This window comes from Mustela putorius, unplaced genomic scaffold (genome assembly GCF_011764305.1).
Source record: "Mustela putorius furo isolate JIRA1106 unplaced genomic scaffold, ASM1176430v1.1 tig00537227_pilon_pilon_pilon, whole genome shotgun sequence".
Classification (NCBI taxonomy): domain Eukaryota; kingdom Metazoa; phylum Chordata; class Mammalia; order Carnivora; family Mustelidae; genus Mustela; species Mustela putorius.
Window position 1 is genome coordinate 13,123,125 of NW_025422368.1, and position 15,744 is coordinate 13,138,868.

The 15,744-nt window shown below is 40.0% G+C and overlaps 1 long non-coding RNA gene across 3 annotated transcripts; it reads right to left on the reverse strand.

The window, feature by feature from the left end:
- Positions 1-10,969: 10,969 nt before the first annotated feature.
- On the reverse strand, positions 10,970-15,461 carry LOC101690685. Of its 3 annotated transcripts, XR_006604692.1 has the most exons (4): positions 15,259-15,461; positions 12,835-12,966; positions 12,684-12,746; positions 10,970-11,827 (listed from the first exon to the last, which is right to left on the reverse strand). It is a non-coding gene; the product is annotated as an uncharacterized LOC101690685 (long non-coding RNA). The 3 variants fall into 3 exon arrangements; XR_006604694.1 differs by lacking the exon at positions 12,835-12,966; XR_006604693.1 differs by lacking the exon at positions 12,835-12,966 and having other exon boundaries at positions 10,970-11,881.
- Positions 15,462-15,744: the final 283 nt, after the last annotated feature.

Genomic DNA, 15,744 nt, shown 5'->3' on the forward strand with positions numbered 1-15,744 from the left:
CATACATAGCTTAGATCCAAACCAAAGAGTGCAAATTGTAAATTTTTAACTACTTACAATTAAAATAAACAGCAGTAGGCAAGGAGTTGATTTTTTTCTATAATTGAATCTATTCATTTTTATAAAATACCTACAGTGAAATCTGGAAAGGATATTACACAGCCCATTAGTATATAATAATCGATGCAGAAAATATATTGCACAATAAATAGAGTAGTGAATGAGGCGGAGATTATGTGTGTGGTGTGTGTGTACATAAATGGGAGGTCAATAAGTGATTATGAATGTCCACCTCCTGTTAAAGTTGTCACCCACTTGCAGTCATTTGCTATTTACATGTAGAGCTATTTTCATATCCACAGTTCAACCAGAAAAGTTCCAGACTTTAATGTAAAAAAATGATAAAAAAAAAAAAGAGTTCTCAAGAATACAACATGCCCCAAATGCAAACTTGTATCAAATAAAGCTTTTCTTAAATATAAATAAATAAATAAACAAAATAAAATTTAAGTTACCATTTTCCTAAAAATAGTTAATCACTTTAGAACAATCTGCTAAAAGATTTCTGTGACATATGAACAGGCTGCCATAACTACCATTGGGAAAGCCTGGTTGAATATTTTTGGGGGGTTTTGTTTGGATTTAGAATCTGAGTGGTAAGAATATGCACTTGAGTTGCATAGAAAATCAGACAGCATAAGGGTCTTTTGCATAGGAAATGAGACTGGATTTCTGTGGCCCACAGCCCCAGAATTTACTTTTGACCAGCATTGCTTTTGTATTCAGAGACCGATTTTCAGCTGATTTTTTTGGGTTGTGTGGGCTGTGAAATTGAGGTACACCCTTGGGACTTCATAAGTATGAGTTATTTTCCAGTCAAAAAAAAAAAAAGACCAAAGCCTGTCTTTCAGAGAGTTAGTTATGAGATGGTGTGGGAGCAGTAAGATATTCAGGTTCTAGAACTTGCTCTGCAATAGATAAAAATGACACCAGTTTTCTGACACAGTTTCTTAACCAAATAGAATGCAGTGGCTACTCTGAGTAACTCCTGAAGATTTAGTGATCTCCAAACAAGATAAAGAATCTCAAGGGCTGTAAACAAATCTCTAGAAAAATCCCAAAACATAACATATATTATCATATATGGTTGAGGATCTCAGTGATCTAGTTACTTTCCAGAGTAAACTTGCCCTTCAAACCTAGGCAAAGTCTCATCACCTTTACTCCACACACAATATTTTTTGTGATGATTTTGGGGCACTGAGAGATTGTTTAAGAACATAATTAGAATGTAGTATTCATTAGCATCCTTTGAATTCAGGACAGATATGATTTCTAAGGACAAATGAAATCTTACAACAGTTTCTCTATTTATATGAACAAATTTATGATCTGACTTTTTGCTTCATTTCTTGTTGACTCTAATTATGGCTACTTGCTGAGTAATCATTAAGATTCTTGCTTGGTTGTTTTGAGGTGGTCATTCAGATATGTCTAAATGCCTCAACTGGTTTCACACACGAACATTATCAGGTTTTTACATGTAAAGAAAAGGTAAGATTATAATTGGAAAATACTTGCCCAATGAGGGAGAATATAACCTCCAATATACATAGAAGTATTCAAGAGAAGAGTTGCTGGAGTTTAGAATATATATTATTCCACAGATTTTAGTGTATAAGGCCAGATAATTAGAGGAAATTTTCTCTGCAGAGAATTTGCATCGAGTCTTGGCAATTTATACATTTTCTGAAATCTTTAGAAAATGAGTAAATAAAAAAATTACCTCCCTCAAGTAAGAAAGATTATTTAAATTTATCTATCCCTATTTCTCCCATTTGTTCTTTAACCTGCCCTAACTCCTCCCTTTACTTTCTGCTTTATTATTTTCTTCCTCGGAAAGCCCTTTGCTTTTTCTAAAATATGAATTCCTGGCTTTTCTGGATTTCTTTCTCCTTGGATCAGTATGACAAAAGGTTCAGAAAGCAAAGAGTCTGGCTTACACGTGGATGTCAGGGAACATCCTGGATGGTAAGGGAAGTCCCTCCATTCCCTGGACAGTTGATCTTCTGCAATTGGAAGTCTATGAACAAATACAGATTAAGTTTTTTATCTCTGCTGTTTGTAAAAGACACAGAAAGCCTGAGAAGTTTTCACTGTGGCCCTCCTACCTGGTCTATTTACCTGTAGCTGTCCTTCATCTGCAAGTTGATCTCGCACATGACCTTAGTCCCTGACTGCTTGTCTCCCTTTATCCAGGTAAAGGCCATACTGTGCAAACAATGGCTGCTAATCTGTAGGAGTGATCTTTTTTCTTTGAAGAACCATTTTTGACCAACAATTCCCAAAGCCACATGAACTTCAGTCAACTCTTCCTCCATCAGCCCTATGCAAAGTTACACCCTTCTTCCCCAAATTAGAATATTCCTTTAGTCTTTTCAAGCCTGACATTTTTGAATACAAGTTTATGGCAATGGTGCTTTGGTTGATTTCATGTACATATCTAAACATAATGGGAGCCAGAAGAAATTATGTACTGTGCCGTGATGGGTATGGTAGGCTGAATTATGGCCCCAGCAATATTGAAGTCCTAATCCCTGGAAACTGTGAATATTACCTTACATGGCAAAAGGGAGTTTGCTGATGTATGTTAAGGATCTTGAGATGGGGACTTGGGTTATCTGGGGGGGGATCCAGTGTAATCAGAAGAATTCTTATAAGAGGCAGGCAGAGGGAGAATTTATAGGAAGAGGAGATGGCAACGTCACCTTGGAAGTGTGCCTTGGTGTGATGCAACCAAGATCTAAAGAATGCTGGTGGCCACCCAAAGCTGGTAGAGGCCAGGAACCCATTTTCCCCTAGAGCCCCTCAAGGGAGTACGGCCCAGGAAAACTGATTTTGAACTTCTGATGTCCTGAACTATAAGTGAAGAGATGTTGTTTTAAACCACCAGTTGGTGGAAATCTGTTGTAGCGCCCTTAAGAAACTAATTCGTAGTTTCTATTGCCACTATTAAGTGGCAAACCACAGATTTTGGAGATGGCATATTTATGAAACCAACTGTATGCAGCTAGGGACGTTCTTTAGTATTTAATTACATTTTTATTTCCTTTCATATTGGTCCACGTGAAATTATTTGTCATCAAAGAGAAGAAAATAGCTTTGCATTTTATGTTTTGTAGAACATAGTCTGAAAAAGAATATTCTCACACATCAAATGTCCTGCTTGTTATGAAAAGAGAAAGTGGTAGATTGGACTACTAATCCCCAATATCCATTCCCTTGAACTCAGGCAGAGCCATGTGACTTGCTTTGACTAATGAAATGTGACAAGGGGTCCCATGTGTCCCTTCCATATAGAAGTTTTGAGAGACAATGTGTCCTAAGAGACCCAGTGTGCTTTGCCCTTCTTCTGCACAGTCAGTTAGGAACAGAGCTGCACGTTCCCGAGGGAGGCTGACAGTGAAGGGCAGAGACCCAGCTAACCACTGTGGGCGTTAGTGTGAGAAGGAATTATAAACAATAAGAACAACAAAACCACTTTGGTATTTCGAGCCCAAGAGACCTGGGGACTCTTTTACTGTAGCACAATTTAGAGGATCTCAAGTAATATGCAGAAATAGTCTTTCTTGTCCCCAAATTCACCTCCCCACTTGTTAATTCTAGAATTATCTCAAGCATTCATATACATTAGAAAGCTTGCCCATGTTTCTTTAACAATAGCTCTCAAAATATCCTTTCCTAGCCATGAACACTGCCATCAACTGTGTTCAGCAACTTCTCATTTTACTCCTGAGCCACTATGTTTTTGCATGACATGTTCCCCTACACTCAGACCCTTCTCTATACAGTGTCTCCTACCAACAGGTGCTAGATCACTCATCAGAAAATACTGCCCTATACAAAGTCCACAGTGGTGGGCTATAATGACTGTTTCTTCCCTGCCAACCCCCTCCCCAAATTCATATGTTGAAACCCTGCTCTCCAACCCTCAATGTGATGGTATCAGGAGGTAGACGCCTGGATGACAACTGTGAAGGTGAGGCCCTCATGAATGGCTTTAGGACTCTTACAAGAGTCAGGAGAGCGCTACTTCTTCTCTCTGCTCTATGCCATGTGAGGATAAGAGAATGTGGCTGTCTGTGGTCCAGAGGAAGGTTCTCACCAGAATCTAGCCATCCTGATCGCAAATGCCCAGCCTCCAGGACTCTGAGAAATAAATTTCTGTTATGTATAAGCCCCCTGTCTCGGGTATTGGTTATAGCAGCCAAAACTGATGAAGACACTTCATCTTTACCCCTTCACACTAGGGCCACAGCTTTCTCTTCCAATTTTATCAACTTTTACCAATCATTTCCTCTCCTCTGCAACCGGGCAAGTCTCCTCCCTCCTGAGGAAGTGCGTCATACACCTTAAGTTTTCAGTTCTGTCTTTTGAATACTATTTGTTTCCTTGCTGTGTTTAATCCTAGTAATGGTACATCACCGAGCTCTGGTGATATTGTAAAGTTCATTTGAAATATTAGGGAAAGGGGCACTTGGGTGGCTCAGTGGGCTAAGCCTCTGCCTTCGGCTCAAGTCATGATCCCGGGGTCCTGGGATCGAGCCCCACATTGGGCTCTCTGCTCAGTGGGGAGTCTGCTTTCCCCTCTCTCTCTGCCTGCCTCTCTGCCTACTTATGATCTCTGTCAAATAAATAAAAAAAAATCTTTAAAAAAAAAAAGAAATATTAGGGAAAGCTTTTCTAGTTAAACAGTTACTGTTGTTGCCCGAGTGAGGAAGAAAAGAGAACGGGTCTGCAGACCAAACCCTTTGCAGACTTGGAGCAATTTATCAACCTTCTACATGATGGTCCTCTCATGTAATCACAGCGCATAAATACATGATTGATCAGAGCTGCCACAAATTATCGCTGTGCTTAATTTATTCAGAATCCAGCTCTCTATTTATGTATCTGAATGACAAATACTAAACACAGGGAAGGGGGAAAAAAAATCTGAGTTCGATAAATTGAAACATGATTCGTTATATACCTAATGAAGTTTACTGCCCTTTAGCTAAAGAGTCTATTTTTGATTGAACAAAGGGTTTAATTATTATAACCAATGGCATTTCAACATTATCTTCCCTTTGAATATTGCAGTTAAAATTTTCAGTCCAAGCAATTACTTATTTGTTAAAAAAAAAAAAAAAATTGGCCACCCTTTGAGGCTTGAATTAAAGAGGACAAAATTACCCATCTAAAGCCATTTCAGTTTTATGAAAAAATAAAATGGAGTGCAATGTTTTGGCTTGAGAGCTCAGATGATCTTTAGGGGAAATTAGTGATGTTGCTAATAGTGGTTCCGATTTACACGGCACTGGAAGGAAGCAATCAAAGAGGTGAAAACAAGATAAATCATCCTTAAAATGGAACAATTAAATAAAGTTCATTTATGACAAAATCACAAGATAATATTCGCAGACTTTGAAAAGCCGTGTCTTTCTTTTTGTTAATTAGAGATAATCTACATTTTGCAACATGTAAGTATTTCCCCGGCGATGCTGTGTTTTCTGTTGATATAAAAATGGATGCATTTCCAGACGAACTTCTATTCAATGGGGAGGGTGGCCCAGGTGATAATTTCTCATTTCTCTAGGTATAACTTTGATAATCTCCTGGCTTTCCATCATTTTCTTCTTCAAAATTAAACCACATATATAAACCATGTGCATCAAAACTCAAACTGGTGCAATATATTTTTTCATTTGGTACAGATATTAAAATACCCGCTTATTTACACATATAGCTGAGTGTAAATACGAAATGAAAAATGTCACACGGGGTTCTCTCAGGCAGGTATTCCCCTTCATAATCTTCCTGCCTGTATTTCAAACTTCATGAAATGAATATTATACACTGTGAGTTTAACAGATGCTAAATGTGCTGCCGTTACCTCATTTACATACACAGATTAGACTGTTTCACTTTGTTATGCACTAGCTTGATCTCTTAATTTTGATGATCTCAAACTGTTTTTATTAGGTTTACAAGAAAAAAATGGTCAATTATTTCATAAAGAAATCCATCCACATAATGTGCATCTATTCATACATAGAATAAATTTTAAATGTATATATTACTTTACTCTCTGTCCCATTACAGAGAGTCAGAATGATGATGTTAGAGCTTTCTTGATTCATATTGCTTTAAAATTCATGCAAATGGGCATAAATACTGGTTTTGCACTTTTGTTTAGCATTTTCATGCATATTTATTCCCACATAAGTAAATATTTCTCACTTTCAAATTCCTTTTCTTCTTTCTGAGAAATTAGCAGGCCAGGAAATCAAACTGTAAGCAAAATAAATTTCTCGACTCTGCCACATTTACTTTATTGGGAAATAAAGTACTGTATTCTGGTATAACCTGCTTTTCCCAGGATATAAAAGCTGTGAGAAGAATGATGAAGGCTTCCCTTACAACACTGGGCTCCAGACGGACTTGAGTTCATTCCTGGTATGCCAGCTCTCCCGAAGCCCTCCCCATCCCTGCCCCAGGGATCCCTCCCGGGCTGGACCCCTCTGTGGGGTCTTGAAGACGCATACTGTAACTATCCTCCCTTCTTATTCCTTACTCGTAGGGCCAGGCACTTTGTTTTGCATATACCCTTGAAATCTTCCAAGTAGAAAGAAAATTTTTCTGATTTTACGAGAGCTCTTTCAAACATTCTTTGACTGTCTAGCCTTTTCGAAATGCCAGAAGGTACACTCTTTCAGCTTTTGACTCTATTTAAAACAACATCTCCCAAATCCTCATGAGAAGCAGGCTGAACTACAAGAGTTAAGTGAGAGACTTTACCCTGCATGACAGCCTTTGACTTACAAATTGCCAAGGTGGGAGGAAGGTATCTCCACATACATTTTCTTCCTGAGAGAGTGCTTCCTGCCCTCTGCGTGGGGAATGTGTTTTGCCTTCTCTGAAGGTTCTTGCCTCTGTCTTTCTTATTTTGAAAGTCTTCATTCCAGAGAGACCTTTGCCTCTCTTGTATGCGCTGTTGCTGGGAAAACTGTGCTTCACTAAAACCTCACGTGCACTCACTTCCTTCACTTCTCGGAATCCTTAGTCACATGCCTTTAGGTCTCCAAGTTATTTTAGTTGATCATGAAAATCACTGATTGGGTTTCCTCTAGGAAGAAGGCACCGAGTGAAAAGACAGAGCTCTGAGGTCGATAACAATCTAACGGGAAAGAGAAGATATGTGCTGACAAATACAATACAATAAACAAAGTTCTCAGAGTCTATCTTATGCACCAGAGACTTGACGAAGACAATATGACTGCTGTTGAGTGGAAAGAGAGGGCAACAGGGGCAGGAGTGGTGTTTGATGAGTTCTTAGGGAGGTATGTATTTAACTGGGTTTTAAAGGATGTGTAACACTTAACTAGCTTTAGTGAAGGCGGAATATTATTCTGGACCACGTAAACTTTGAGAGAAAATGTGCTGAAGTAGGAAGGCACATGTTTGGGAAACAAAGAATGACATGAGTCCTACAATCAGGATATTTCTGATAGAAAACAACAGTGAAGATAAATAAAGATGAGGGGACAAATCAGAGAAGACCTCACATTTTAAGTATTTTGATTCTTAAGGCAGATTGTGTTCTAGTCCATTTGTGTTCCAGTCCTATGAGATCTTAGCTAATAGGATCCAACAGCACATTAAAAAGATTATCTACCATGACCATGAGATCTTAAATAATGATCCTCACAAAAAAGGTTCTAGAGTCACAGAAGTTTGAAAAGCACTCTGTTACATCTTTGGATAGTCAGGGTTACAGTTTTGCACCATAAAAACTGGGAAGTGCTGCAGTAAAGAAATTTGTTAAACACTGTTTGACCCAGAATTTCTCCAACTTATTTCCATGGGACCCACTTTAATTTTTTTACAAAATAGTTTTTGCCTTTGGCAAAGCCACCACATAGGGAACAAAGCTGTTTTTGGCGTTATATGGATTTTTCAGGAATTTGAGGGAAAAACAATTGCCCTATACAAATGGAGATCCGCAGAGTAGGATCCCAGCATAATTCGGGGATCATTTGACAGAGCAGCCATTTTTAAAAAAATTATTTTCTTTACAGGAATTCAGAGTTTAAATCTTAAGGGATCAAGACATTTTTATGACAAAGCTTTGGTGGGCAAAGCAGTGGATCTACGTGCTATGTGGAATGCACATATAAATAAGAATCAGTCACTACCCATAATATAATTATTAGCAATTGAGGCAGATAAGACAACTTCATAAAGGCCTATTACACAAGGAAGAATATAATGTGGGAGAATAAAGTCACAACAAAGTGCTATGGGCTGAAGTCATGGCAGAGGAGATGGACTTTCTCAAAAGAAGCATTTGGAGTGAGAATGTGACTCAGAGAGGAGCCAAGAGATACTGGTGGAAAAAGTGTCAGTGAAGAAAAAATCTGGTTCTGATCATAAACATGGCAAATAAGTATCACAAATCTCACACTCAGAGCTATTAACTTTGACCTATACAGTGTTGCCAACATTTAAAAAATTAGAGGTTTACAAAAAATCTGGAGTTCTAGCTTCTATTGTAATTAACAAGACTTGGGAACAATAACCCAGAGCTGGATGGACCTTCCTCTTCAGATAAGGTATGTGGGCTGTCGTTATCACCAGTCTCCAACATAATCCAGTATCCTGGGACTGGGTGGCTGGTGTTATTTATGATCTATTTAAACAGATGAAAGAGGCTTTTCCTACAGTATAGGTGAGAAGAAAGTGGAACATGTCTTATATCCATGTTTCCATCAAAAGCGGGAAGCCAGGGAGCCTGGGTGGCTCAGTGGGTTAAAGCTTTTGCCTTTGGCTCAGGTCATGATCCCAGGGTCCTAGAATCAAGTCCCGCATCGGGTTCTCTGCTTGGCCGGGAGCCTACTTCCTCCCCTCTCTCTGTCTGCCTCTTTGCCTGCCTTTCTCTGTCAAATAAATAAATAAAATCTTAAAATAAAAAGCGGGGAGACGGAAAGAGGGGGTGTGGGCCACATGTTTCAAGAACAATGGGAAAGACCATGTTAGTTGTGAAAGACAAGTATATTCTTACATGTTTGATATAGGTACAAATGTATCTGTGGTGAAGGAAAGTAACATGAGACCACTAATTTATGTCATGGGCTTGGCCCCTTGTAGGCATTTGAGTTTTGATTCTTGAGATAATAAGGAGGTTAAAAAGAGGAGACCGTTTCTTAAAAAAAAAAAAAAAGGATAATCCAGAAAAATTGAGTGGGTTAAGAGCTAAAAAGTGGCCATTGGACTTGAATAGAGGTTGTTGGTAAACTTAATGACAGAAGGTTCAAGTGGGATACGAGGGAGGAAGCCAATGATTGAAGACTATGAGAGAGATGGAGGAACTAGACCCCATTTGCATGGCTTAATGTAGGGTTTTTGGGTTTTGTTTTGATTACTTGTTCTAATTAATTAATTAATTAATCAATCAATCTTTCTGGCATTCCTCTTCCATCTTCCTCCCTGGAATTCATGGACAGGGAGAAAGGGATGTCGTGGATCTCATGGACAAAGAATGTGGCCATATGGTAAAAAGAAGTACTGTTTTTTATTAAAGAAACTTTTCCTGCTTTTAATGCTGAACTTTGATGAAAAACCATACTACAGAATATAGTTTAGGTCTAAAGCTGTATTTGAGCTTGCTACTTATTGCTCCTATTGGACATCTGACACTTGAGGGTGAGCTCTTCCCATTGCATTGGTGGGGAAAAGTGAATGTGAATTTTATCTGCTACATCAAGAGTAAAAGGGGTAAGATAGCAAAAGATGACCGGTCTGCTCCTGTATCTGGAACTGAGAGGTCCTAGGCTGCGTATTTGTTTGGTAAATAGCCTGTGCTAGGCTGCTTTTGAGAAGTCAGAAAGGAGGTAACCCATATACTTCCCTTCAAGAGGGAGAAAGTGTGTTTGCCAGTCATTGGAGCTAAAAGTGAAAAGAGGAAGCAGGCATAGAATGAGAGAGGACCCTCATCTTAAACTGTAGTAGTATCACTTTGCCCACTAGAAAAACATAGCCCAGTGAATGTTTAGATCTGGGCAGGAGATTGTCCCCCATAAAAAATGACTTGTGTTTCATGTACATGACACCCTGACCTTCATGATGCTTCAAGAAGATCACCAGGATGCCCTTATTGAGAAACAATATCCTAAGTGAAATAAGCCAGTCACACAAAAACAAACGTGACAGGATCCCCCTTATAGAAGTATTTCCAGTAGTCAAATTCATAGAAGTGAAGAGTAGAATGGTAGTTTCCAGGGGCTGGGGGAAGGGAGAAGTGGGGCGTTGCTAATCAATAAGCCTAAAGTTTCAGTTAAGCAAGATAAATAATGTCTAGAGATCTGCTGTATACATTGTGCATATAGTCAACAATAATGCATTGCACACTGAAAAATTTGTTAAGGGGGCAGATCTGTTAAGTGTTCTTTCCACAATAGAATAAAATGATAAAATAGGGGCGCCTGGGTGGCTCAATGGGTTAAGCCTCTGCCTTGACATGATCCCAGGGTCCTAGGATTGAGCCCCGCATCCAGCTCTATGCTCAGCGGGGAGCCTGCTTCCTCCCTCTCTCTGCCTACCTCTCCGCCTACTTGTGATCTCTGTCAAATAAATAAATAAAATCTTAAAAACAATGATAAAATAAAGAGTCCATGGAAAGACAGTACAAGGTAGAGGCCCAAGAGAAGCTTGTATAAGCAGCTGACTGCAGTTCTACACTTTAGGAGCTGTGCAGCTTGGCAAATTCCCTATCGTCTCTGAATCACCCGGCATCTATGCTGACAGACAGTTATGAGGATTACATTTGACAATATACGTAAAGCATTTAATACAATATTTAGCATATAATAGGTATTCAATAAATTCCACACATAGGTATGCATATTTATCTGTTTTTATAAACCTGAAGAGTGAGATTCCCCGAACCCTGTTCTATTTAAACCACTTAGGGTAAATGTATCCGAGAAACACTGTTGTCACTGTGGGGAAAAAGTGTGTTTCACTGGAGGAGGAAACCGAGGTGGAGAGAGACCGAACAACTAGATCCAATCCTGTAATTAATAAATGGCCGTGAGGGAATTTGTAGTTAGAGCCAGGTGTCGGCAATTTACCATCTGCCGGCGGGATCCAGCCAGCAGCCTGTTGGGAAACGAAAATCTTGCTGGAGCACACACTGATTCCTTGTTATTGTCTATGGCTGGTTCCACGCTCCAGTGGCATAGTGGAGTAGTGGATACAAGGACAGTATGGCTTGCAACGCCTAAAATGTTTAGTGTCTGACCTTTAAAGGAGAAGTTTGCCTACCCCTGGTCTACACTAGAGTAAGAACAAAGCAGAGAGGACATTGGACTAAGCCCTGCCACCACCAATTTTAGGGAGACTTCGAGTAATTCAACTGTTCCATATCTCCCCTTCTCATGTGAACAGAACAAAACAAGAAACCAAAACCCCAACCTTGAATTTTAACTTGATTAACCACTGCGGTTCACAGATGCACGTACATACGCTCAGTAGGTACCTAAGTGTTATGCCCTTAGAAGCAAAAACTTTACACTGAATTGGAGCGGTTATAATAATTCATTTACGGTTTCTGCTTTGCTCTTCAGTTCTACAACTATTTTACTGCTGGCTTATATCTTGAAAGTTCTCTTGGGTACCACAATTATGTTGAAGATGCTTTCAAACATTGTCATTCCTCATCCTGAGACCCGGTTAGGACTGAGCCACCAGCCCTCTTTGCTTGTAGCTTTCTCTGAAGACTCCATATCTAGGAGGGCACAGGGTGATCAGAGCCATGCATTATCACAAAGTCAAATCAGATCTGAGGCAAATGAAGAGTGAAAGAGATTAATGGACTCACTACTTAGAGCCCACGATAACCCAGTGATTTGCAGTTTCCATTCAAAGGGGCAAAGTCGAGCTTGGAAGGCTCCACATAGCCTTGTGATAATTTTGCTATGGAAAAGATTTACTGTTCTGCCTTTTGCCATTTTTTTTTCTTTCTGGACAAATGGGACAAATGGGATGCTTGATTTAAGACTATTTAAATTTTTCTGAATTTAGGACTATCTCCTTTTCACAATTCCTTATAAATAAATTTGCACAAAATCAAGGGCAGGTGCAAATTGATTTAGATCACTTGTTTCTTTGAAATCAGATAAACATGCTCCTCCCTCCTAGAACTTCAGATAAAAGACACATGTTTCTGATGGCTTTTGCCTGGCTGTCAGAAAAGAAAAACTGTGTCCCAGCCCCACTGTAAACCAACAGCGTGACCTCAGCCAAGTCACTGCTTCTCTCCATTTCCTTATAAGTCAGAGGACAATAAAAACAGTAGCTTTCTTATATGCTTGCTTTAAGAATTAAATGCAACAATGCTTGGAAGGCACTTGGCACACTATCGACCACAAGTGTTAACCACAGAGGGAACACTCAATAAGTTTACTCCGGGACTTGCTTTCTCAGTTCTTTAAGATGTGGCACAGCCGAAATGACCGAAGTAATTTTCTTTCCATATAAAATTCAACTGGGAAAAGGTGCTGGACAATATATCCTTGGCTCATATGGAAGCTTAAGGACTGGAGCATTATTTTTTTAACCAACAAAATCCAAAGAGAAATAACCTTTGTCTTTGCCGCCAGTATGGTGATAGATGTTTGTCCTCTCCTTCTTTCCTGCAGCGATGACTGAAAAAGTCCAGGGAACAGTATCAGAAAATTAATCGTTTTGCATAATTTAAGAATATTCAAAATCCTTTACCTCAGAGTTTCTTACCCTGGGCGTCCCCAGAATAGGTTTCTGGGAATGCATGAAAGTCCTGGAGTTTTATGGAACATTCTCTGTTTACGTTGATTTTATTGCGAGAAGTTTCAGAGCGTTAATAAGATTCTCACTATGGTCTTTGATCTGTCGATCAAAGATAAAATTCTAAGTAGTATCAGAGGGCCAAGAAACTGTTAAAAATTTTAGAATTTTGTGAGTAAAATGCCATATCTAAGAACGTCACATTGTATAATAATTTAACTTTTTTTTTCCAAGTACGACTAATGAAAAAGCACTTCGTAATGTGTAAAAGGCAACAACACTGCTTAATAAAACAAATAATTACACATTTGTGGCATTGACGAGCTAGCTAAGTACATTCAGGTGACACTTCCATGGGAGGAAAGCTAATTCATGATAATTTAACAGCACTTTACAATAGATGCTTAACAAACCAGGTAATAAAACATAATCAGCAGAAGCCTTTTAGAAGCTAATGTCGAATATTACCAAAAAAATGACTCATATTATTTAATGATTGTATATTCTATTCAGTTAACCCTTGCCACTCTCAGGGAGAGGCCACAGAATTTGTAAGCCCTCACCATTTTGCTCACGTGTCCGTGACCTGGAGTCAGCTTTACCACACACACATATGCAGCCTGGTGTGAAAAGGTCCCCTCTATCCTAAGCTGAAGAAAGTTCCCTGCTTCCTGCAGGGGTGGGGAAGAGGGGAAGCCAAGGGCAGGTTGCAACCAGGGAACTCTCTCCTGTTTCCTCATCTACTGTCTACTGTGGTCCTGGAGAGACAGTGGAGGCTGCCTCTCTTGGAATAACTGCCCTCCGACAGTCTTCCCCACACCAAACTTCCGCATGCTGGCCTTAAGCCGCGGCAGGGCTCAGGAAAGCTACATGGAGTGTGGGGAGAACAGGTAGTCACCTCGTCTAATTTACTCATACTTGTGAACCATGTCATTGAAGGGTTTCTGTGTGGCTCAGGTCTTCTGAGAGAATAGTCCATATACCCCTTGCTCAGCCTCTTCCATGTCTCGTAGTTGGGAGACCCAGTCTATTTTGGGGGGAACTCCGCTGAGGCATGCAGGCTGATGTTCCTCCCTTCTGGCCCCATCTCCTGTCCTGCAAATCAGAGTTTCTGATGCGAAGGTGGTTCCGGGAAGGCAGGTGCTCCAATTCCAGTGCAATCTCCCCAACAGAGAGCAGTGCAGCTGACTGCCTCATTAGTTTTCCTAAAAAGCAAGTCCATTTTGCCATGTTTCTATTTATTTTCTCATTATGTGAAGAAAGGCTAGAATTTCTGTGATTATGCCTTTGACCTTGCCCCTAGCCAAACAATAATATCACCATTATTGTGCTAATAGTATAGAGGAGTGTTTTTTTTTTTCTTTTTCCCCCAGTTTACTTTGTCACAAAAAAGGCCTATTTTCTGAGATCTGGGAACATGTGAAAAACAGTAACTGTCACTGTCATGATTTACACGGGAGCAAACTGAGGGATTATAAATAGCTGTTTTTTACTCTAAGTAGTCTCAGAAATCCAGACATCCAACTTATTCTAAAACCACCTAACAATATTTTCTACTAAATCTGTATTTGGAAGCATGACACAGAATATTAATTCTAATAAGAATTATTTTTAAAAATTCAGAAGTCTCAGAAGGAAACCCTGTACCTGTTTTTCAGATTTCGATTTTCAGGCTAATAAGGAAATGTGGTAATAAATGTAGCCAGAAGAGCAGTGGTTTTGGAGTCATATAGATTCAGATTCAGATGCTGCTGGATGACAGAAGGGCTGTGACCTTGGAGAGTGACCTTGGGCAGGTTATTTAATCTATCTGGAGTCCCAGTGACCCCCAGCTGCCATGCTGATGATAATATCTAGTAAAAGATTATTAAAGGAAGTAACTGCAGAAAGTCCTGGGCACACATGTGCATTGCATAAATGTCATCGGATTCAATATTTTTTTTTATTTTCAAACGAAAGTTAGTGTCCAGCCTCTCTTGTCACTGATGTGGCCAAGAGGCTAAGTTAAGGCCAAGAGTAGAGGGTAGAAGGCCTGCATACTGCTCCTGGGTTCTGGCATTACGGGGATTGTGAGGGCATGGCCTTGGTCCTTTCCTCACTTCTTGCTACGCGGGAGATAACGAGGGCTAGAGTAACAACCTGGGGCACACAAGCAGAAGCCATGAAAGACAGAGCCGTACCACCAGTTTGAGATCCCTGTCGGCTTATGGACTGTTGTGTCATCGTGATCGAGAAATATACTGCCATCTAGGTTAAGCCACTGAATTGTCTTGTCTTTCTTTTATTTTCTCTCCCTCCCACTCTCCTTCCTTCTCCTTCTGCTTCCTTCCTCTCTTCCTCTTTCCCTCCCTCCCTCCTTCCTTCCTTCCTCCCTTCTTCCTTCTGACTGCCTACCGGCCTTCCTTTCTTCTTCCCTCCCTTCCTCCTTCTTTCCTTCCTTCCTTGTCGAGGGCGGATGCTCCAGGGGCCCGGAGATCCGTCAACCGCAGAGCTTTGCAAAATGGCGCCTGGCGATTTGCCAGAAGGTGTGTCTAGAGTGACTGATTGTAAACAGGAAGTACTACCTATTGGCTGTTGAACTATTGCTATGCTGTGGGCACTTGGTAACAAGCTTAAGATTGGTGGATGCATATCACTGTCTATGCTGATTGGCTTAGCTCCCCTATATAAGCGATGGCCATATGAAATAAAGAAGCCCCCTTTTTGAAACCCAGCCAGTCGGAGGGTCGTTATTATCGCTGCTGGCCGGCGATACTTCCTCTTTTTCTTTCTAGCAGCTTAGGCTGTACTCTGTTACAAAGTCCAAACACCAGATACAAGGAAAAGAGTAGTCAGGGAATGTTCAGTTTTTCTTTTCTTACTGAGCCCACCTATTATGGA